Below are 23,472 nucleotides of genomic sequence, written 5' to 3' on the forward strand. Positions count from 1 at the left end.
AAAAATTCTCAAAAAATTCTTTTTTTTATTTTTATCTGTATAATACGACGTGTGAATAATTCTTTAAAAAAATGTTTATATATGGAAAGTGTTAGGTGCCATTTTTTTATCGCTGCCCATGACAATATGACTTACAGAGACGTTACTATGTGATTTATTATGCAACAAAAGTCTTCAATTCTACAAGCTAAAACGGGACACCATTCATTGACTAATTTTTCATTATAAACGATTAAGGCTATATGCCTATTAATATATCTGTAAAAGAGTATTGTGAAAGGGAATATATTTTTCGAATCATTTTAATATTTACGAGAATCTTTAACTTATTGCTTCAAATCAGTTTCCACATGGAAACAAACAGGAAATGCCTTACAGAATTTTTAATGCTGTATTTATTTCATGGTCGTCTCTCTTGGCCCGAATAAAATAGATAAATATCAAGATGAATAAATTCTTGGCGCTTGTTTGATGCGTTATTTTGTTTGGTGCATCTTCAACGTGCGCGGTGTAAATCTGTCGCATTTGATCACTGACTAGCTATTGTCAGTACTCACGCTTCAACGGTTTTGTGTACTGAAATGTCGCGTGACGAAAACACAGTCGAAATGTGCTGTAACCTTTGAAGGTTGACTTGTTTCTTCGTAGCAGCAGATTTCATTGAAATATTATGATAAATATTTGAATTCATTCGTACGTTTTTACACCAGTTCAAAATGTGTATACTAATCGAATTTTTATCATAATCCTTCAATTCCTTAAGTTCTTTAATTTATTTCATTTTAATATCAAATCGAAGCACCTCATTCCCCACTTTAATGGCAATTTTTTCTCATTAGCATGAAGACAAGTAACTATGACAAAGCTCGTAATATTTTTTGGTAATTCATGAAAAGTACTAGTTTTCATAAAAATCTGTGAATGCAAACTGGGTAAAACTATCGGATTCAGTCAGAAAAAAACTTTTTGCTCTAGATACTGAAAAATTGTTAAATTGTAATGAACTCGTAACAATAATGGAAATTATTAATTGAATAACGAAAATAAATTTGATAATGATGGAAATGATACAAACGTGAATTGTAAAGAAATTGAAACGTTTAGAACCAGAGTTATTTCTGATTATATTTAATAATGTGCTCCAATTTAACAATATTATTCATTATTACGTAATATTGAGTAAATTAAAATGATTAAATACCCAAACCACTATTAATAGTATTCTGGCAATGATCAATTTGAAACTTCATTAGTTAACTTACTGCATCCTTCAACATATTCCAATTCATACCGAATTGAAGATTCGCATTAAAATTTTAGAGGAAGCTGCCAAATCTGGCATACGCTATCTTTGCTAGTCATTAATAACCTATATTGTATCTAAAATAACGTAATCGACGTACTTCCATTTTTTAATGTGAAAGTATACTCAATTCGCAAATCTAATAACAACAATTTAAAGTAAATTATATAGTTAATGAAGTAACATTATTAATAAATGTAAAATAAAATTTTAAAGTCTGTAGAGAATAATAAATAAAAATTGTTAATACTATGTATTTCTAATATATTCGATTAACGAATGTGTCCTTGTTTTATCTACTTTAATATATACTTTATCTATATTACATCCATTACATTGTAAAATGAACATATGAATCAACAAATATTAATACTTATTGTCATAAAAAATCGTTTAATATTAATTTTTAATTTTATTCATGTTCTTACTTCCATAGAACAATCATTAAAATGGAATATTGCTTAATTAATTATCTCGATAATCACTTGAGTTTTATATTATCGATTTAATGTGAGACATAATTTTTATGTCGAAGCTTTTTATCAAAGTATTTAACATCTCACTTTTCATTTTCAAGTACTCTGTTAATGTTCGTTGAGACATCTAAGAGACAATTCTGAAGCATATTGAAGAGATTTATAGGAAGATATCGAAAGCAAAACCCGTTCATAAATTGCAAATACGGTATCAGACGGCGCTATTTATTTCAGGTATAAAACTACGCTGTGATCTTGATTGCGATATTAACGTAATATAGCATTGAAAATCACTGTCCATAGCTTCAATATAAAAACGGGGAACAATCATAGGATTTAGCTTTTTTACGAGGAAATAAAAATATTTATAGGTACCTCGCGCGTATGAGCTAAATGATCAAATGTATAAAACTTATACTGGAAGTACTAAAGTATCTTAAATTTTCTTTCTTCAAACATATTATTATTACTTTACAGCGAAGGAACATTCGATTGCATCGTATGTTTGACTATGTAGAAAATTTATGGTTTGACAGTCGATGTATTTAGATTATCTATGTAAACATTAATAAGAAAATTTCGAATAAGATTCTAGTTATATCGTATTTAACCCCTTGCCCTATAATTTATTTCTCAACTGTACTTGATAAAACAACTTTATCGTTAATAATTTAGTAGAAAAAGAAAAGGATTTTACACTTATTCTGTGTTTACGTTTACTACAAATGTTAAAGATTGATAATAGTCAAGTAATATTTAATTTATGTTAAAAATAAATGAATGACATTTAGATTTATCGAATTCAATTTAAAATTTTTACGAAAATTTGAAATAGTGATTTAAGTATGAATGTAAACGATGAATTAAAACTAGAGAAATTTCATTTTATTTCCTTATTATTTTCGTTAGTATTGCGACTATTATTCTAGACAGAAGATTTTGTGTAGAAAAATAAGGTTTCATTTTTGCACATTCGTGCTATGTTGTATTGACATGTAAAGAATTCTAACGCTGGAAACGGGTTTTATCGCGGCAACGACTGTGAACAAACAAATGGATCTTGAAAATCGCAATTTTCTGTAATCTATTTTCATTTCATTATTGAACAATCAATACATTCTTTTTATGCACGAAATTGACCGCATAACAGGATTTTCCAGTACAATAATTCTCGTGTACTATTTCGATTACCGTCGTGAGAAAATCTTTATGGTCACTAAATCAAGTCAGAAGTGTGCGGAGAACGTTTGCTGCGTTCAATTCTATCCATAAAATTAAATGGTTGTATAACGACATTGCAATTTCAAATACGCCATTGATACGTAATTATAACGATAACGTAATTCTACTATTATTACATTGCAATATAAAATATTTAAAAATAAATAGATTAATGGAACGAATAAAAATTTATGAATTGTTCATGAGATAATGATTATCGTTCTATCATCATGTATCTAGTCTTTCATACATATTCGAACATTCACAGTGTCTTTGGTTTCTTATCTAATTAATTAAATGCGTATCTTTTCTATGACAAATGATTATCTGATTTTAATCGATAGAAGAAACAAAATCATTCAATTAAAGCAGCTTTTGGATTATATTGTAGAATATTCAGAATTAAATTTAATTTATTTAAATAGAAATTATGAAGGCAATGTTCAAGTATTTATTATTTTCATATTTCATTCATTGATAATTTAGCCAGTAAAATTTATATGACTATTTAACGTATGTAACCGGGTAAAATTCTAAATATATAATGGTGAAAATTCGTTCGATCGATTTTCACTTACTGTTATAAAATGCTCCACTCAAATAAGGGAATATCGGAATAGTAGAACGTTCCGATAATAAGATTTTAGGATAACGAGTGTTCGGATGTGAAATGCCATATTTTATATGATGAAATACGATATTAATGTCTGTGCAATAACAGAGGGAAAAAATATGTAATAACTGTTAATATTTTGAAATATAGGACAATTAAAATATCAGATCATCCCACAAATAATGAAATTTTCTGACATCAACTTTCGATATATCTTATTAATGCATTACATTTGCTTTTAATTATTAATATTCTGATCGTTACTTTCTATTACTGCTTCCTATCTGTTCGATAATGTCTGAATTTCTTATTCAAAAGATTTTTAATGCTTTGAATTAGAAAGTTTGTTCAATTCCAATTTCAAAATGCTTACTATCCAATTCTCCATATTACCATATTATCAGGGTAAGCATTGATTAAAATATATTAGAAGAATCTAATAGATGTTTAATTTTACCTAAATTTATTTTCGCCGTGCACTATAATTTTAAACGTCTCAATTTTTTGCAATTTGCTGGTAATGATCGTTTCTCTCTGATATCGTCGTTCTCATGTTTCCTTCATCAATTACAACCAATTTTAATCATTTAATCATTATTCAACAAATTTATAAGTTTTTTTATAGAGAAATTCAAACATTATTTAAAAGACAAAAACCAATGAAAATTAAGTTTCTAATAGAAAATTTCATTTAAGTCAGTCTAAGTATTAGAAATTTCAAATCCTGTCTCACAATATCCTCCAGTCGATTAACATATTAACATTCGTATTCTCTATCATAAATTTTCTACGCGTGTATAAAAATCATAATTAGGTCATCTATTTTATTCTAAATTTTATTCCAGTCCTGCGTTATACGTGACACTAAAAATTAAGGCTTTAATTAAGAAGATCGTCAAAGTTTAATTTGGGTGTAACGAGTTTGGGAATGTCTCATAACGGTACGAATTTATGGCCATATCGTCGTACCACACTAACTACGAGCTGATATCGCCGAATAACGTTGTCCGCAGAATATTTATCGAATGTTTGAAAGTTCTTTAAAGAGTTCCAATTTGAACGAAGCTTGCGTAAAAATTGATCTTGCTGACCTTGTTTCCGAGTTACATCCATTTCTGTCTCCTGGTAATCCTTTTGACAAAGTGAGTTCATCGTTCAACTGCTTGTAAGCAACGCTCGACGTCCCGTGTATGATCCTATTGGCCATCGTGTAACCGCTAACTTGTGATGTTTCTCGATCAGTTTGGTAAGTTCTCTCGATAGCGGTACTACTGGCAGGAAGTTTCTGCATTTGAATTGGTAATGGCAGATTGTAGGTATGTAAAAATGTATAATATACACATGTGGAACATAGTTTTGCCAACATCTTTGTATCTTCAACATTTGCCCGCACAAAAATCTCCAGTTAACTGGGTTTTAAATATACTGGTTAATTAAAGTTTGTATAGTAATCAAAGTTCTAAGGCAACTGGAGTCTTACTTTCCCGGATACCAAAAAAGTTGATTGAAGAATCTAGATTACTTCGGAGAAAAGATACTTTAAAGTAAACACTTGTGAGCTATTGTGATTCATTTCCTGTTAAGAAGATATTAGTGTGAAGATAAGAAGAGTTTTAGTCAATAGAAGTACATGTTGACGCTCAAAGTGGTAAAATACGTCACGTAAATATTATTAAATAGGAAATTCTGTTAATTGAGAATTTTGTAATAAAGTAGAGAAATTTCTTTCCTTATTTTATGTAAAAAAATTTATGTCGAGGTAAGGCTAAAAAAAGTAACATAGCATACAGCGTATCTGTTTTTAGTCCTTCTTAAACTTTCTAGCTAACTGGACCAATGTATTTAAAGTTTTATCTCCGAATTGGCTTCCCAGTATGTGGTCGTTAGCAGTTTTCATGACAAAATTGCTAGAAAATTTAGTTACAAGCACGACGAAAAAATTGTACTTATGTTTTGAAGCAGTCTTTAATTTAGTGGAAACAGTGGGTAGACAATTCATTAGTGAAAATTTAAGAAATTCAGTCAAACCTGCTGTAAATAACGAAAGAAAGAAATATCCAAGTTTCCCAGTAATATAAAAAATAATATATTTATACAAATTCTGTGTTGTTGGAACAGTAATTATTGGATTAAACGCGTACTGTTAGCTACCTCTTCTGTTTTCTCTCCATTACCCACTTCAGAACATCATTTCTCATTGAGTTAATCCAAGCAATTTTGCAAATATTTTTCATTCCTTGTTTAACATCTTCTTTGTTATTTAAATTTTATCGCTAGACATTAGAAACTAATTCTAGTACATGCTTATAATAATAATTTCATGAATTCAGAATTTGTTTACTTTTGAAATTTAAATTTGAAAGGATAATAGTGTATATTCGTGTTGTTAAAGTATGGCTACTGTAAACATTTCAGTTAGTTTTCAATGTTAGTACTGTAATATTAACACAGTGTATTAGAAAATTTGGTTAAAATATCAAAAACGGACTGACATATTTTTGCAACAGCGAATATGCCAAAACTCTGCACGAATGTTTGAAGATATTATGTGTATCTCTCATTAATTTATAATAAAACTATTTAGCCTGCGTGGAAATCGTGTGCAGTATGAAAAATCGCTGAGATGAAGTTTGTACAAAACGATTAAAAAAGAGGAAAAACACGTTTATCGCTGTGAAAAATTCGTAGTAGGATTTTAAAAAAAAAGCTCTGCGCCGTGGGTATTGAACTCTGTTTTCGGCTGTGTGAGCACGTACATGTGACCTAGCGCACAGCTGACTAATTTGAACAGCGTGCACCGGGAGTCAAATCTTTAATTTTCAACCGTTAATATCTCTGAAACAAAATTTCAAGTTATAAAATGGCGGATATTTCGCGTGGGCTGATATTTTTGGCGTACCCTGCATATTCTAAAATTCGTTACGTCATCAAACAATCAAAGCGAATTTGCTGTTAATGTGTGAGTAGGAATTGTTGCCAACCTTTTAACTAGTTTCTCTAAATACAACACTAACTGGCGAATAATTTATGGGTACTTTAAGGAAAAACTCGAATGACTTATTGGAAGCTGTTTCACTTTAAATTGTAAATTGTATTTGGTTTATACAGATACAATGTATAAAATATATCCGATTTTAGTCGGACGAGACAGTTTTAAAGCTCTTGCTTTATTATATCGTGTAATGCTCGTGTTGAGAAATTTAAGCAAAATATAATAAATATAAATATCTCTCACTTCATCTGAATTCGAAGTGCATCTATTGAAACTTTAATTGATTTACAATTCAGTTTGCGCATAGCTAAACCAATTTTTTCAAAAATTTCTTAACGAAACATCTGTTACCTTTTTAATAATTGCAAAAGGAAGGAATAAAGAAACGAACATTTTGATTCGTCTGGTAGTTTTAGTGTTAATGAGAAGGTAGTTGTGTGTACATGATTGAGAAAGAAATCATAAGGCAAGAGGCTAAATGAGCATTTCCCAAATAAATGGATAGTTAAATAAGGGCCAATCAACTGATCAATTGGATCTTTATTTATAGAGGCACTTGAAGTTTTTGGTTTACAACACAACAGTAGATAATGTTGGTATACTCCAATGGTACATTGAAAAGGGTTGTAAACAAATCCATAGATTACCTAGCATTTTCAAACAAACTCGAAGGTCAATGATCGGAGATTTCGAAACATGCACTCAAATCAGAAATGGCCATTTGTTTATCTAATAAATAAATGTTTTTTTCCTAACTTTACAAACTGCTTGAAGCTACATCCACAGATAACACTAGGGGCGAAATTATAGTATTATCCATGTTTAATTTTCGTCAATTGGATTTCCCACGCGTATCTAAATTTATGTATGTGATGTATATAGCTTGATACCTCGACGCAGTTGTAAAGTTCGAATGTAGCATGTTGCGTAATCTATTTAGTAGGAATGCATTGTCGAATTATTGTACGGTATATTAAGATAAGTAACATCAAATATTCATAAACTGATGTTATGCCTTCCACCAAAATTTTAAACTATTGAAAATTTCGATTTCTGTTGAGTAAATCTAACTTTCTATGTTCGTTTCTCTATATTTGTTTCTGTACTTTATCAGTCGAAAATTATTGACCTTAGAATATATTACATCGAGTTTCAGTTAAATATTGGTTTAGTTTAAGTATCAAACCGTTAAAAGCTTTAAGGGTTCTAACGATAGAAGGATATCTCCGGATATTACATTGATCCATAAATTGACGATTCAGAATTTGACTGTGGTTTCAATAAATTTCATTGAAATTCATTTTTAAACTGGTCCACTGAGAAGTGCTGAATTAAGCACGTTATCTAGATTGGATCCTGTACTAAAATAAATTGTATGAAATGTACTTTCCTGTTTATCGCAAAAGCTAGAGCATATGATTCAAGTTGAACGTAATTATCCTATAGTAAATAAATATAATCATAATTACTCAATTGTGAGTAAATATCGTAAATAATTACTTTATAGTAAATAAGTATAATCACAATTACTCTACAGTAAAATAAATATAACCATAGTTAATAATATACAAGCAAAACATACAAAATGAAACACTTTATTCGATTATTCAAGCGAAACATCAATTTCCATCCGATTATACGCTATAAAATACGTTCCGCAGTTAATAATCCAACCGCGTCGGAGATGATTGTATCTGAATAATCAAATGAAAACGTTGGAATAAAAATTTTTCGTTTAACACTGCGCTCTCCAGCAAATTGAATTTACAATTCACAAACGCAACGCCTGCATTTTACTGTCACTTAATTCATATGTCTGATCATCATATTTTGTCAGTATAGTTGTTGATACTTATGAATACTTACATTCATATTCCAGAACAACTGAATATGAATGACCGATTGCTAAATAATTTCATTGACAAGGTAACACCGTTCTATTACAACAGTTCAGTATAAATGGAAGCACCGTGTAGTGGTCAACCACGCACAAAGGTAAATCCGCTCAACGAATCCCAATTTCAAAGACGCTTTTACCAGGAACAAAGTTTCACACAGAAATACTTCTATCTTCGTTTTTAATAGAATTTTGCATATGGAATTTTTCCTCTGACGCAGTAGTAACAGTATCACAGATGCTATAGACACAGTATCCTCTGTTAGAGGACGAAGTGCATGGTCAGCATACACAATTAGAATCACACGATTTCAGCTGATAGAAGCAAATGAAAAAAAGCCAGGTACTAACACTTTATTATGAATAAAGTGGACTGTACAGTTGATCCTTTTATACTGTGATTAAAAAATGTCGTGTTATGGGATTCCACGTTTACAGATTTCACGTTAAGCTCCAACGACATCTTCTTTTAGATACTAATCCATTTATCAGAATACTCATGTAACCCATATTCTTTCATGACAAAAGCAAATGGTATTGCAAATAAATATTAATAATTTAGTATCACCGTATTCATACTACACCATTATCTAGCTACTCGTGTTACTAAATATTTTCATTCGACATGCATTTTTTTATTGTAACTGAAGCAATTTGGGTGCTCCGATCATCGGTGACCATTGTGGCAGTCAACGTGTTAATACGAGAACAACCGAGTGTTTAATATAATTAATATGCAATCATTATAAAAATCGTAACAATAGATATTTTTTTCTTTTAATATTTCAGACATCGACGCATAATTCAATTGTTTATCAAAAGAAATAATTGCAAATGGATAATCTAATTAATTAACTGACGCAGAACTGACACGTGGTGTTTTTTCCTTTAGTATTCCAGACTTTCATGAATTCAGTGTTTCACGAAAAGAAATGTTAGAAGTTCAAGACAGTCTCGTCGTCAAAGGTTCAAATCCCGCGAATAAGGTATCGAGTCGCATCGCAGCACAAACGCATTCAACGGAGATGAAAACCGTAGACCGGCGAGAACAATCCCGCAGCAACATCCCGCACGGCCTCGATAGGCAGTACATCATCCCGTGCAATAATTGTTTGCAGTACGGTCCGCGCGCCGTTCCGCAAGCGTTTCCCTCTTGATTCTCAGCTGGAGCTGATAGAGAGGCTTTCACGGATTGGCTTCCACCGGCTCGTCCCGCGGCACGCTTGCGCGGCTTTCAAGGCGAGCTTTTGAGCTTTCGAGTCGCACCGCGAGCCGAGACACGTGGAGTCGTCTGTTCCTTCGCCGAGGAAGTTTCGCGTTTTACGTGCGCGCGGGCTGGTCGCGCCGAAATCGTCTTCGGTTTCGAAAGTTCGTCACGCGAGTACACCGTGATTCAGTGCCGGTCACGATCCCGCGACGTCGTCGCCGACCCCGTTTCGCTTCTATCATGTGAACGTTTACCTAAGTAACCGGGATCCGTCGCAAATCGATTTCTAGGGGGCACGATCGAACCCCCGCCAATTAACGTGAGTGCTGTAATCGGGGAAGGCGGGAAATGGACATCGGATTTTGCACGAAATTGTGCGGTTCCCTTTTACCACTGTTTCAGGTTCCGCGTCACATTTCGCGCCTTATTCGGTCTGTTCTTCTTCCGTTGGGTTTTGAAGATTATTTTATAATTTGTAGTCATTTGGCGTGGAAGTTGTACGTATTTGGTAGGCCTTTGTTCAATTACCGGGTCGTTGTAACGCGTGTTGGGTGATATGGTAAGGATACTATGCTTCGTGTGGAAAAATATCGGAATGGGAGTTCTCGGGGGTTTGTAATGAAATTAGTGATGAAGGAAATTATGATAGCCAAGCTGGAATGATGGAATCGATGAATTTGATTTGAGCAGATTTTATGGATTGTTTTGCGAAAGTGAGGCTAAATTAATAGTTCGGATATTGAACTTCTTACTGTGGAATTGAAATTGCAATTAGAATTTGATTAAATCGACCGATTTATGTTTTCGTTGTAATTTCTTTTGAGAATCATACGTATTTTTCAGTTTGTTTGGAACATCCCATGTGAATGTTTGTTTGTAGCCCATGTCATTTGCACAGTTGAAAGTATTTGGACGTGTTGTGTACATATACATATACGTACTTAAAATGGTACAATATGGCAAACACACACGAAGGAAAAAATTAAAAAGTTTACTGAGGTTTAGTGAAAGAAGGAAATTAAAACTAATTGATATTAAATATAGAAACATTTATTATATTTGTAATATCTAATGCCAAAGTATACACAATTAGGAGAAAGTAATTTAACGGATAATAAACGAAACAACGTATTTTTCTATTGATGCAAATGTTTACAAAGAACGGAATGGTAAAAGAATCATTTTATAATTTAAAGATTCAATATTTCTTTCGCACACTGGCTTGTTTTTCTTCTTTTGCATCTTACGAATATGTATTATTTACCACTTTATATATCTTTTAAAGAAACTATTTAAACTTCTTTCGTCTGTTGTTTTAGGTAGGAATAAAAATATTGTTTAAATGTAACACACGAACAGTTCCATGTGCAGACGTGTCAATAGTTCAATCGAATGCTTCTTGGACAAAGATAGTAGAAAGGACGATCGTGTAAATATTATTTCTGTGTGGCCTTGGGCGAGGAAAGATACCCAATTTACCCCCTTCAACCATAGCAGACAGATTTCACTTAAAGTGGATCTGGAACTTGATTTAATTCTGACGAAGAAAATGTAGGTCGGTAAAATAGGACCTATCCCTTCAAGTATACACTTCTCCTCAAAATTCAAGCATCATTGTCAGAGAATGTAGTGAAAACGACATATAGAAAGTGAAGGTGGTCATGAATTCATCTGATTATTGTAGAAGTAGGAGTTCCTGAACCTGCTTTGCTTTAATACTTTTTGGACGAATTTAATTTCAAGTTCAGTATATATAATAAATTTCGAAGAATTTAACTTTCGTTAGTAGTTTACAATTTTAATAAAATATCTTCGTCGTCGAAAAGAGTAAGGACAAATTAATAACATTTCATACTCGATTAATAATATGAATAAACATGAAAAACGTAAAGGGTGGATAATGATAACACGTAAAAAATATTTGTTTACATTAAGTTTGAAATTACCGCTTGCCTCACGAGAATTTATAATTTCATGTAAAATTCATTTTACGTGGTACACGGCTCAGAAGTTTTTTTATCCAAATGCAAAAGTGTGATGAGATAATTTTAACAATTAAATGAAACTAGAAAGTTGTTATAACATAAATGAAATAAAAGTATAATTAGGTGTATTATCACATACGTAAACAAATGTGAAATTTCTTATCAAAGTTATACATATTTTAACATTTTCAAAATATGACATTCTATTTTAACATTGTTGTTAGTTTTTTTTCAATTTTAAAAATTATATACAGATTAATTTATTGATCCACCATTCTGGTGACAAATACAGTAAATATGATCTATAACGAGAAAAAACAAAAATTATTAAAATCATTTAACACGGATGTATATAGAAGTTGATACGAGAACGTGACAACCCCCTACGTACTTAATACAGATTACATCCTTTAGTAAATCTAAGATATTAAATTCACGCTCACGCTGTGATACAATCAAAATAAACTTAGTCTCTTGCAGCTTCAGCATATTTTTCAATTTTACGTACACATAGGTTTAAATCATATATTTACTATTTTCTACAATGTGTATGTATATTTTTAAGTCTTATTAGATAGTTACGGTTTCACTAACTTGATGGGTTAATATAATTTTTCTCCGTACTTTGCATATATATACACATACAAGATATCACGATAAAATGCTGTGCAAAGTTTAATCGTGTAAAGTAAGTACTCGCTAAAGTAAACACAAGGAAATTAATTTAAGTTGAACTTACATACCCTAATTAATGATGAAACCCTCGACGTGCAATTTAAAATTCTTAAAGACTTTACTCCATTGTATAAAGGCACTGAAACTTCTTTTGTCTATCAGAAGATCACTTCATTTAAAAATGTTTTATAGGAAATTACAAAGGTTTCCATTTTCTAAGATTTTATTCAGTGAAACGTGATAGTATAGTTACAGCACGGATTATGAATAGAGCTATTACTAAACATGCGGCAATATTGAATGATGGATCACTCTCCTTATTCACTGTGTGATAATACACTGCTGTTTTTTTACTTGACAGTCTAAGCAAGAATAATACAATGCTCTTTAATATTCAACGTAAAAATTTTAATGTTCGTATAAACCTTACTGCAGTATTTTATAGAGATATTTATTTATAACAGCAGAAACAAGATGTTAATATTACTGTATTATTACAAATTTTACGTTCATTCAAGAGAATTTTTAATTATTACAGTAATGCTATATTTGTTTATAACTTACATATATTCTTTGCATTATATTTTAGGACATTCATAAACAATATTTTTAAAAATTAAAACAAACGTTGGTTATAATCACATTATTTTTACCTATATAATGTTCTTCTAATTGTTTGTACTCCGATACGTGTGTTCTTATCTTTACTATTCTATCTAAAATATTGCATATGCAAAACAAAATTACATTTTAATTATTTTGAAAGTTTTTTCTAATTTAACCGAAACCGAGGAAATTACAAACTGCATATTACTGATAAAAAATAAAACACTATTCTTTCAAATGGTTAAATTTCCTCGTAATGGCTAAATTGAAATATATATAATATTGTGATTTTTTTTCTTTCTTTTGTTTCTTTCAAAGTCTGATTCCATAATCAGAGCATTCTAATGTCCTGTATATTTTAGTTTGTTGCATTACGTATTTTAAATTCTACATTTAAAATTTTGAAACTTTACGTTTTCGAAAGAAAGTTTGTCGCCTCTAATCAAGGTTTACGATCCAGCGAATCGATTCCGAAACCACCGAGTTTGTTCCACGAGTTCCTGTCCAGATCTGTACCGTCCAATCGGAAGTTTAGTGTTCCGAATCGATTTCGCGTAGCACGGTATTTCAACCGAGCTCAGTAATTCGTAGCCTAGAATGTTTTGTTTGCATAAATCACAGCCGTTCCTTTGCCGGTGCGTGGACATTTTATCGAACCTGAGATTCGGTTTTCTTCTTATCGGTTTCTGAACGAAGGGAATTCCTTCGGGATCTAGATTATACGACCGCGGTGAAAGAAAATCGAAACGGTTACCATGAATCCTCCTGTCGATTCTGTTGTGATTCCGGAATCTGGAAATCACATCGAGTAAAGACATTTCCACAGAAGAGGTTGTTTGTTAAATTTGTCTTAATTACACGAACCAGGTGTTCACGTAGCTGGTGATACTGACATTTTGTTTCCTTGGATAAAAGAGGAATACTTTAAATTATTAATATAGAATTACATCCTGCAGTTTCCAGTTTTTATTGTTTACTAAATACGAAGACTACGTTTTGCATAAGTCTAACAGAAATACTGCTCTACTGTTGTTAATGTAACAAGAAATAATTATCTTCTCTGTGAACTATTTATTAATAATAAAGTTACTTTAAGAAATGTAATTTCGAAAAACTGCAAGATTATATATGAAAATCAAACTTTAGAAGATTCTAAGGATTGTTGATTATAATGTTATCTGTATTAAGCTAATTCAATTACCTTCAAATAGCTATATGCAGCAATTTATTCTCCATTTGAATTTCACAGTAAATTCAAATTTATAATATAGTGTTTTTAGATATTAGCGTAGTAGCGCGTATTTCGTTATCCTGCTCGGGAATGGATTATAGACAATAACACTGAGCTATTAGAATCTCAGTATAATGTACCGAAGTGATGTATCAGTGCACTAGATACATTTTCTGTATAAGTGTTCATAACGAGCATTGAGAGCTTATGGTATCAGCAGATAATTTCTGTAAATCCAGTTCCTAAATATTCATCCAAAATGAATGAAATGAAATCAAAACGAAATCTTTAATTTCACTCATCATTGCTCATGAATAAACTATTCACACATTTATATCCACGTAAATATACTTATAGTATATCTTAACAAAGAAGTATTTTTCCACTGTGAATATTGTGTTAATTATTAATTATTATTATAAACTATAAAATGCACATACTTCAATATTTGATAAAGATTTCGAAAACACTTGCCATTAACGCAGTCAGTAATAACTGTATTAATATAAATCTGTGTTTTTAGTAAACTACGAGCAGTATAATCAACAAAACCAACAATAACAGCATTTAAAACAGTAGAAATACAAGGGAGTACCTCACCCCTTCAATATACACGATACTCTTTAAAATGCAGGAAACATTTTACCGTATTTCTCGGAAGAGATCAACAGTTTTTTCTCGTTGCACAGTATTTTCATGTACAGTGTTTCCCATCGTCGCGGCGAGTATCGATTAAGAATGCCGCATCTAAATGAGCCACGGTGCAAACCATCGTAACATATTCCTTGATTGAATAATACCTCTCTATAAACCGGTACTAATCAAACAGCGTAGTTAAGTTGCATTAAGGAAGCATCGAACATGTTATTAATTGCGAAGCTGTCCGACATTCGACTGATCGACGAATAAACTAGTACGCACCTGACCCAAATTGTACTCGCATACACGAAATTCTATGCTTAATTTCGGATTGTTTTGAAATTGACGCTGTAAACAGCGAACGAACGAATAAAACAACAATCAACATAGAATTTAAATTATCGGAATATATTTGAAACATTTGTTTTCATTTTCCCCGGTTGATTATATTCATTCTATCTAATTCAAATCTGTATTCGGTTTAATTTATCACGTCTCAGTGTTTCAACGCAGTGCTCACTTAGCTCGGGCGGGTCTGAGATTTCATCGACGTTACTTTCGAGAACGACGGACTTTAAGAAATTACCGATTCTTCCCTTTTTCTGGCACGCTCGGGTAGAATTGAAATTGAAAGTAAATCTGATAAGCATTGAATACGAATGAGATACAAGTAGAACTTTCAATATTTTGCAGGTTCAGTGTTATTTTCAAATTGAAACACTTCTCAATATTAATGACAGTTTCGCTAGTCGTTTAATATTAATTTGGAAGTCCGTTTAATAGCGATCGTGATGTTTATTTCTATACTTAATTTATATCACTACCATTTTATGAAACTCTCTGATGAAAAAAGGGAACCAAGTGAAATCTGGAGAACACGGTCGATAGCAGAACATATTTATTAAAATAATTACAGTCAAGAAAAGAAGAAAAATTGGAACAGAATGTTATAAATTTCGTGTAACGTGGAAAGTAAAATAAAGTTTGAAACGACAGAAGAACAAACAGTTTTCAATGAAATTAATGAATGTTTGCCAAATACACGCACTTTTTCACAAAATATATATTTCTAACTGTTAATCCTTTGACCTACAATATCGTGTCAAACTCACGACGAAAATTTCAAACTGAATTTGATAAGTGTAAATATTATTTATTTTGTTTAATCATAAATGAAATATTACTTATCAATCATTAGTCTTCTCAATCGTTAATCTTCTGAATTAACGCAGTCATAGAATAAGCATAAAAATTTGTTCTTTCTCTAGTAAATTATTACCGGTAAAGTAATTGCATTAATCATAATTAAGAAATAAATCATAGGGCAAGGGGTTAATTACACATAAATATTGTTCCTACTATACTACATACCGGTAAAAAATAATAATTGGCCTGATTAATATATCTTACACAAAGATGGCTGCCAAGGTGTTACATGAGCATCGTGCTATACGTGTTCCTACCGTACACACACGCCAGACATGATTCGTGCCAACGTAATATTTGATACGTTTAAATAATCGGGACGAGTTCACTGGCAAATGTAATACTGCAGGGAACGGTCTTCGCGCAGACGGAGGTTCCACCGATGAAAGGGAAGAATCACAGCGGACCAGTTTGCAGAGCAAACACCTCTCGAAATCTATTTCTCCGATATTCGTCGTCTCTCCGTTCGATATCGAAGGTATTTGAAATTTCGAGGCAAACAAACAGCGCCGATTGCGGGGGGTGATGGTCTCGGTGTCGCGGAATCGTCATCGACGGTTTTACCGGTAATTTTGCGGGAAGTTATCAGGGGTTCAAGTGAGACGGCGAAAGGTGAGAAAGCAAGCCCTCGTTCGATGCACCGCTGCCCTTCAACGATGGGGATACGTCACGATCGAGGAAGTGCACTTGACGCTGCCACTCGGTTCGGGAGTCACGTATACCACGCGAACTATTAATTCACCGAGGCTTCTCAAACGATCGGGACCACGGTGAGGTAGCGCGGGGGCAAAGAACGGAGACAGGGAACGGGAACAGAGGGAACGATGTAAATGCAAGGTCGGCGATAAATGCGGGAAAAATTAAAACGATTGGTCGGTTGATTACTAGGGGATTTTAGACGTACGCGAGAAAACTGTGAAGTATAATCTTTTATTGGCTGGACAAATAATTAAAATCGTGATAATGTGGTTTAATTATTTCTATTAGATCGTGTAATATGAAATGGACTTTGCGGGAAAGAGGAAACCTTAGTTGATGTTCCAAAACACGTTTATTTAATTAAAACATCTTCTGCTCGATTTAATACACTTCTGTCAACGTGTTTTTAGTGAATATATTACTTTTTTCGAAAATTCTGAATGTTTAAAGTTAATAAATTCTAAAGATGTTATAAACTATTGTTGCGGGTTTACCGTGCGACTGATTTTGCGAAGAAACATTTTACCGAAATGAAATTTTGCAAATCAACGCTGTACTCTTCTTTCATTCACAATATTGTCTCCAAATACTGTGTTTATACTTTCAGTGGTTTTTGCCGTATTATTTATAAATTTGAATTCATATAAGAGGATGATACAGACGTTGGCGGTATCCATGTTTTCAAAAAACAATGCGAGAAGTAGTTATTATGTATAATTCAGAAAAACTGTTTTGTGAAAAATTGTTCTGATTATCGACAATGAAACTATTTAAGAGGTTATATGAAAAACAAAGGAAAACAGTGGAAGTTAAACATGAGGAAGAAAAATCCGAAATTTCACATTACACGCCCTAATGTGTGTATTCTATATTTTGTTCGTACGAACAAAAAATAATTTTTAATGGTGATATTAAAAATTGCAATTGATATGAATATAACGGTCCGCAATGAATGTAGAAATGATATTAATGAAACTAATTTTCATAGTTTCAATCTACGGAAGAAAACAACTAGTAAAGTCGATAAGTAGAGAATACTAAGTTTTCCTAAAAAATAAATAAGAACAATTTTCGGAAGTACAATATTTTTCGGGCGGAAGTAAATATTATGCATCGTTTCTAAAGGATGATATATATGCTATAGAAAAGCGAACGACAAAATGGTTAGTATAAATTAATGCCGAACTTTGAAGCATGATGGAGGTTCAATAATGATGTGGCGGTGAATACAGGCTATGTAGTGGCCAATTGTAAAACGTGCCATTATTGATTGAATCTTGTGTAAATATAAATATTTGTAAATATTGAACGATAGAATTGGGTTTAGTAAATTATTCTCATTTTTGACAAAATAATACAGGAGAGAATAAATATAATATCAAACCCTTTGCATTCGATGTCATGCTGGAGATGACGAAACAAATTTATTATACAACGTTGGAAACTGTTTTAAAAAGTACTATACATTAGAAGATCATACAAATTAAAATACTATACTTACTTACTACTTATACTTACTATAATAATAATAAATAAAATAAATATAAAACGTTGAATTCTATCGCTCTAAATTACTTTAATTCATTTACAAGTTCAATATAAGTTTACACCCAACAACATTGAAAATAAGTCGAGTGCAAAGGGTTGAAAGGATAAATTTCAGAAGTTTGAAATAATATACAGGTAAATTTGATCGAAATGGACAACAGGTAACAAAACATACTGCATAAACTATTCATATTTTAATCATAGTTTTATAAATATTGTCTGAACAATCGAATAATTTTTTAATTTGTCATCCATAATTCAAACACTTAGTTACTACTTGGGTAAAAGCATATTCAAATTCGAAATATGATTTATATTTCTCGAACTATTTATATTTTGCATTTAAAACTTAACGAACGCGTTCGTGACAGATTGTACGATAATTGAAATCGAAAAGTCCATTTACGTTTTACCAGTTACGATTTTGTTGGATATATTGACAGTTGAAAATTAAAGGTTCGACTTCCGGGTTGTGCAAGTAAACATCAGTCACTAGAGTCACGAATGTGTAGGTAAATATACAAAAAAATACCAAACGTAAAATTCATCAGATATCATTCGCATCCTTTTAGCTTCCCGTGGCGATTTTTCTAGTCTTAAGAGCAGTTTTTTTATTTTTTTTTATTATATTACACGATTTTGTTCTTTCGTTTGTACACTAAGCAACGTAATACAAAATTATTATGATATACATATAATGCCTATCTTCCTACAAACAGTTAATGATAAAATGTTATAACTAATATATATCACGCGATGTGTTCCTTAAAAGTAATAACATGTGTATTTACTCGTAATTTTTTAATAAGTATTTGTTAACACAAAAAAATTGTTAGTATTATTCCTATATAATGTGCGAAACATAAAGAGCTACAAGAATTATTGGGCACATTATTACTTTAAAAGAGTGGAAACGGTTGCAAATTAGTAATTACTGTAGTAATTCCGCTGAAAATATGTGTCATGTACTTTTATGCATGTTTCATACATATATGAAAGCATTTTCCAATGAATTTCCAGTGAATATATTAAAGATTGAGCCAGCCGCTGTTTAAACTCCACTCCTGAAAGTTTAATATTTAATTTTTAGTTGGTAATATCTCGAAAATGCGATCTCAAATTGCCTCAAAGAACCTCAACAACTGAAAAGTCAGTGCTCAACTCTACACAATGAAATATAATTTGCGCTTCAACTGTATCTGGTTTTATACATAAAAATTAGTTTAAAGTATGCAATAAGTATCTTCATATAAGGCAACCTTAAAGAATTAACTAGAAGTATAATTTCTCCACACAATAGTAACAATAGGAAACAAATGCAATGTATAAGTATAAAGATGAAATCTTTAGCAAGAAGAGAAAATAAAACTGAGAAAAGATCGTCCGTTAACAACAAGATACTGCCCGAATGCAAATTAAGCCAGGAAGCCATATCTACGAAGGGGGTAAGCAAAGAACGTAAGGGAAAAGCTGGTTCCGCGAGAAAGAGGGTTAAGGGAGGGGAGATACGAATTACACGCCAGAGAAATCCAGTTACGATCGACCTTATAGAAGGCAAGGAAGATCTAGGATAAGAAGAAAATGGAAAAAAGGAGAGAGCCGGGCGTTACAAACTATAGCTTCAGATGCGATGAGGTCGAAGGTGAAAACCTATGAAAGAATAAAAGGAAAAGTGGGATAAACGAAAAGCACCAGGGAAAATGCGAGGGGATCGAGATGCTGATGGGTGAATAGGAAATATTCAGCAAAGGACGATGAGTGTAGGTTACGGGGAATTGAAATGGTACCGACGTGCGATTCGTATGAACTACGGGATCACGTCTGTTTTGCAATCGTCGATAGCGAATACGCAAACCGTAACGATTCCCATTAGCGGCGCCGAACGCATGAAATTCCCGATGGTGTCACGCGTGTACGGAAATAACGAGGATGTCACAGGATTCGGTATTTCGGCGAAATCGCGTATACACACGGACGCATAGTACAGTGGACATTGGTTAATTGCAACACTCAACGGGACCGGAAGGTTGCAAGTGTGAAAGCGTAGAATCGAATCCACCACAAGAAACGAAGATTTTAGCGTGGAGGACGTAGAAAAGGACAACGCGAGTGGAGGGGAAAAAAGACGAGAGTCCAAGCGTTCGGCAATATTAAAGGCTCGCGGTGAGCTTAAGACTTTTAACTGAAAAGTCAAACTTCTTTATTCTTCGCTTTTAATGAATGAAACTTTCACCGTCATGTTTATTAGGTTCGTCTAATTAAAATACCATTAAACATAATAGAATTGCGATCATAATTGCTCATACAATAAGCAATTGAAATTTTGGACATAGAAAAGGACTGTGAGCAGGAAAGGACGACACGTTAAAACCATCGAGTTCGACAATAGCCGGATCATGGTACGCTATTTAACCACGAATGGTCGTCGAGCGCTATGGTGTGTTGAAAGGAACCTGGTAGGCATACGATGGGGATGACGACGTTGCAATTACGAAGAGGTCTCTGATATTGCAATTATCCAATGTTCACTGTGTATTATTTTCGATATATTGACAATTTTGATTCTTAACCCTTTAGCTCCCGGTGGCATCGCCTTGAAATTGTAATAAGCACTTATATATCTTTGACAGTTAGAATAGTATTTTTCATAGAAATATTTGTTTTTGTTAGAAATGGTAAGTTAGGTAACGTGTATTGTGAAAATGAATCTTTTATTTGGGACCAAAAAGGTCTCTCACAGCTTGGGCCCACGCAGACTTATGATGAGGTCTTGTCGAGACAAACATTTTGAACTTGTATTTTGTTATTTTATTGCTGAAGAATGTTATCGTGTGTTGAAAGGAACCTGGTGGGAACATGGCAGGGATCACGATGTTGCAATTATGAAGAGGTCCCTCGATATTGCAATTATCCAATGTTCACTGTACCACCAACACACGGCCGACGCAGCTGGCCAGTACGTCACGCCGCTAATTCTCCGTCCCCGTTGTTTGATGAACTTTTGTCGTTACCCGTGGTCTACCGAGTCAAATTGAACTTTACCCTTTGCCGCTTTCGGTAAACCCGCACCCTGAACCGAAAAAAACCCACCTCCTCCCGAGAGGGCTCACTATAAAGTGTTCCGCGACGATGCTCCGTGAGATTTTTACTGCGGCGACACGGTGGCCCGGTTTTTCGAGAAATGTGCCCGGAACGTGAGACGATCGTCGCAGAATTTACTGCTTCGAAAGTTCTACCACAGCGGTGGGAATTTATCATTTATTTTTGATTCCCGTTCGATAAAGGGATAACGTGTACCAGAAATTAACAGCTATCGCTACTCGAACTATAAGCTTACTTCCGGCGCGGAGGTTGTATTTTGACATCTTACGCTGGGAAAATGTACCACGCATGTTGATGTGTTTATGTTACGAAATTACCAATGGTTTATTGTACATGTTGATAGTCTTGCTGCGTTGCGTGTATTGGATTGTTTTGAAATGTATCGTCCAAACTGTCAACATTGACGATAAAAAACTGGATGTGTGACTAACTAAGCAACTTTTTTAACCAGTCGATACATAAACGTCGATTTTGATAAATAATTTCTTTTAGTTTTTAGCCTTTAAATGAACAATTTCGATTTCTTTTATAAAGTCCATAATTTTAGGGATATTATAAAAAATATAGTTTGAATCCTCAGCTTTGAGGGGTGTTTTCGCTCCTTTCAAATGAATGTTGGTCGATAAGAAAGTTATAAGTATTTAATAGGGAAAATTAGAAAGTTTTTTCTTTAATTTTATGTCCTTGGGAATTGACAGTAAAAACTGTCAACGTCGCGAATCTGTTAAATCACGCAACGCTTAACGACATTGTGAGTACTGTTCCGTCTTAAAAGTTCATTCTGTTGGAATGCTGCGCAGGAAATTGTCGCAGCGAATGGAAGAATTCAGGACTTAAAGAATGCTTCAACGGCAGCTTTACTAATTTTAGAAAAGTAATTACTGCTTTCTTATATTTATACTCACCAACGGAAGTCGAGAAACAGAATAATTATACTGGGACAATGCAATAAGTATATTTTTCTTAATATTTGTGTAGGGACTTCCTTGAATAAAGCTGAATTATTGTATATTTATTAATCCGAAAGAATTTAACTATATATGCAAAGCCAGTTTACAGTAATTTAAACAATTTAAATACGATATTCGTTAAAATTATTTTTAAACATTACTATATTTTTAGTCCTTTATGAAACAATGTTCGAATAGTAAGTCTTTGGGTAATGCATATTCAACTGCATTATAGTTTATATATTAATCTTCATTAACAGTATGGAATATTTTCAAACGTGAGGAACATTAACAAGACGATTGTGTCGATGTTGTTAGGAACTAAACACCATTTTGGTGTCATTAAAGAGCCATTAGCTTCGTTATCATAACACATATTCTCTCTTGTTTACCGTAATTCATAATGCTGTCGAAGCGAAAAAAATTAAACTGTACAGTTTTTCCAAGAAACGTCTCTTGAGAAAGAATACAAAATGTATATACATATATTTTAAAGCGTGTCGCAACCCGTTGGTATATATTATGAAATTTTTCGCACCATCGACGTATCCTCTGACCGCCTTAAAGCTAAAAAAAAAGTTTATTGGTGGCCGCACAGTGAATTTTTCATATAGCGGTGGGTGGTCGTTTGTTTAACGCTAAACCTTTTATTAAAGTTCATAGGACTTGGTTCTTTACACGTCATTCAATGAAATTTCTTGCTGCATCTTTCATGAAAACAATACTGCGAACGAAATTCCCTTTGACGCTCGGTGAAGGTTCCTCCATCAAGCCATTCGAGACAGTTGTGCCTTTGTCGTAAATAAATTTTAATCGCATTAATGCAGCGAATCAGTGACCTGTATAATTTTTTTCCTCAATTCTGTTTATTTTACTACCACATTTGACCTTGCATAACCTTCAATGATGGCTTGCTCAAGTCGCTTTAACGTCGGCTATTACATCGCGATAAAAAAGCATAGCATTCCATTAAAAAAACATAGAGATAACCTTGAAATCTCCTCTATATACCTTTGCTCACGCAAAAAATGTCTGCATCACAGTATATCGTCCTTTGAACTGTGCAAATTTTCTATATAACATTTTTCATATTATTACAAATACCTTCAATATTCTTGGTGA

General features: G+C 32.7%; 1 protein-coding gene across 7 annotated transcripts in view; it reads left to right on the plus strand.

Moving 5' to 3' along the window:
• LOC116428679 (dual specificity calcium/calmodulin-dependent 3',5'-cyclic nucleotide phosphodiesterase 1) overlaps nt 1-23,472 on the plus strand; it is a 307,261-nt gene that overhangs the window by 76,937 nt on the left and 206,852 nt on the right. Inside the window, exons 1-2 of one of the 7 annotated variants that reach the window (XM_031980646.2) lie at nt 9,768-10,028; nt 10,112-10,268. The exons of 1 other annotated variant lie outside the window; for it this stretch is intronic. The gene's annotated coding sequence lies outside the window, so the exon portion shown is untranslated. Of the gene's footprint in view, nt 1-9,767; nt 10,269-10,373; nt 10,423-22,891; nt 22,967-23,472 lie in introns of those variants that run through there. 5 more of the 7 variants (XM_076371778.1, XM_031980647.2, XM_031980648.2 and 2 more) reach the window with 5 other exon arrangements.

Source organism: Nomia melanderi, chromosome 10 (genome assembly GCF_051020985.1).
Source record: "Nomia melanderi isolate GNS246 chromosome 10, iyNomMela1, whole genome shotgun sequence".
Classification (NCBI taxonomy): Eukaryota; Metazoa; Arthropoda; class Insecta; order Hymenoptera; family Halictidae; genus Nomia; species Nomia melanderi.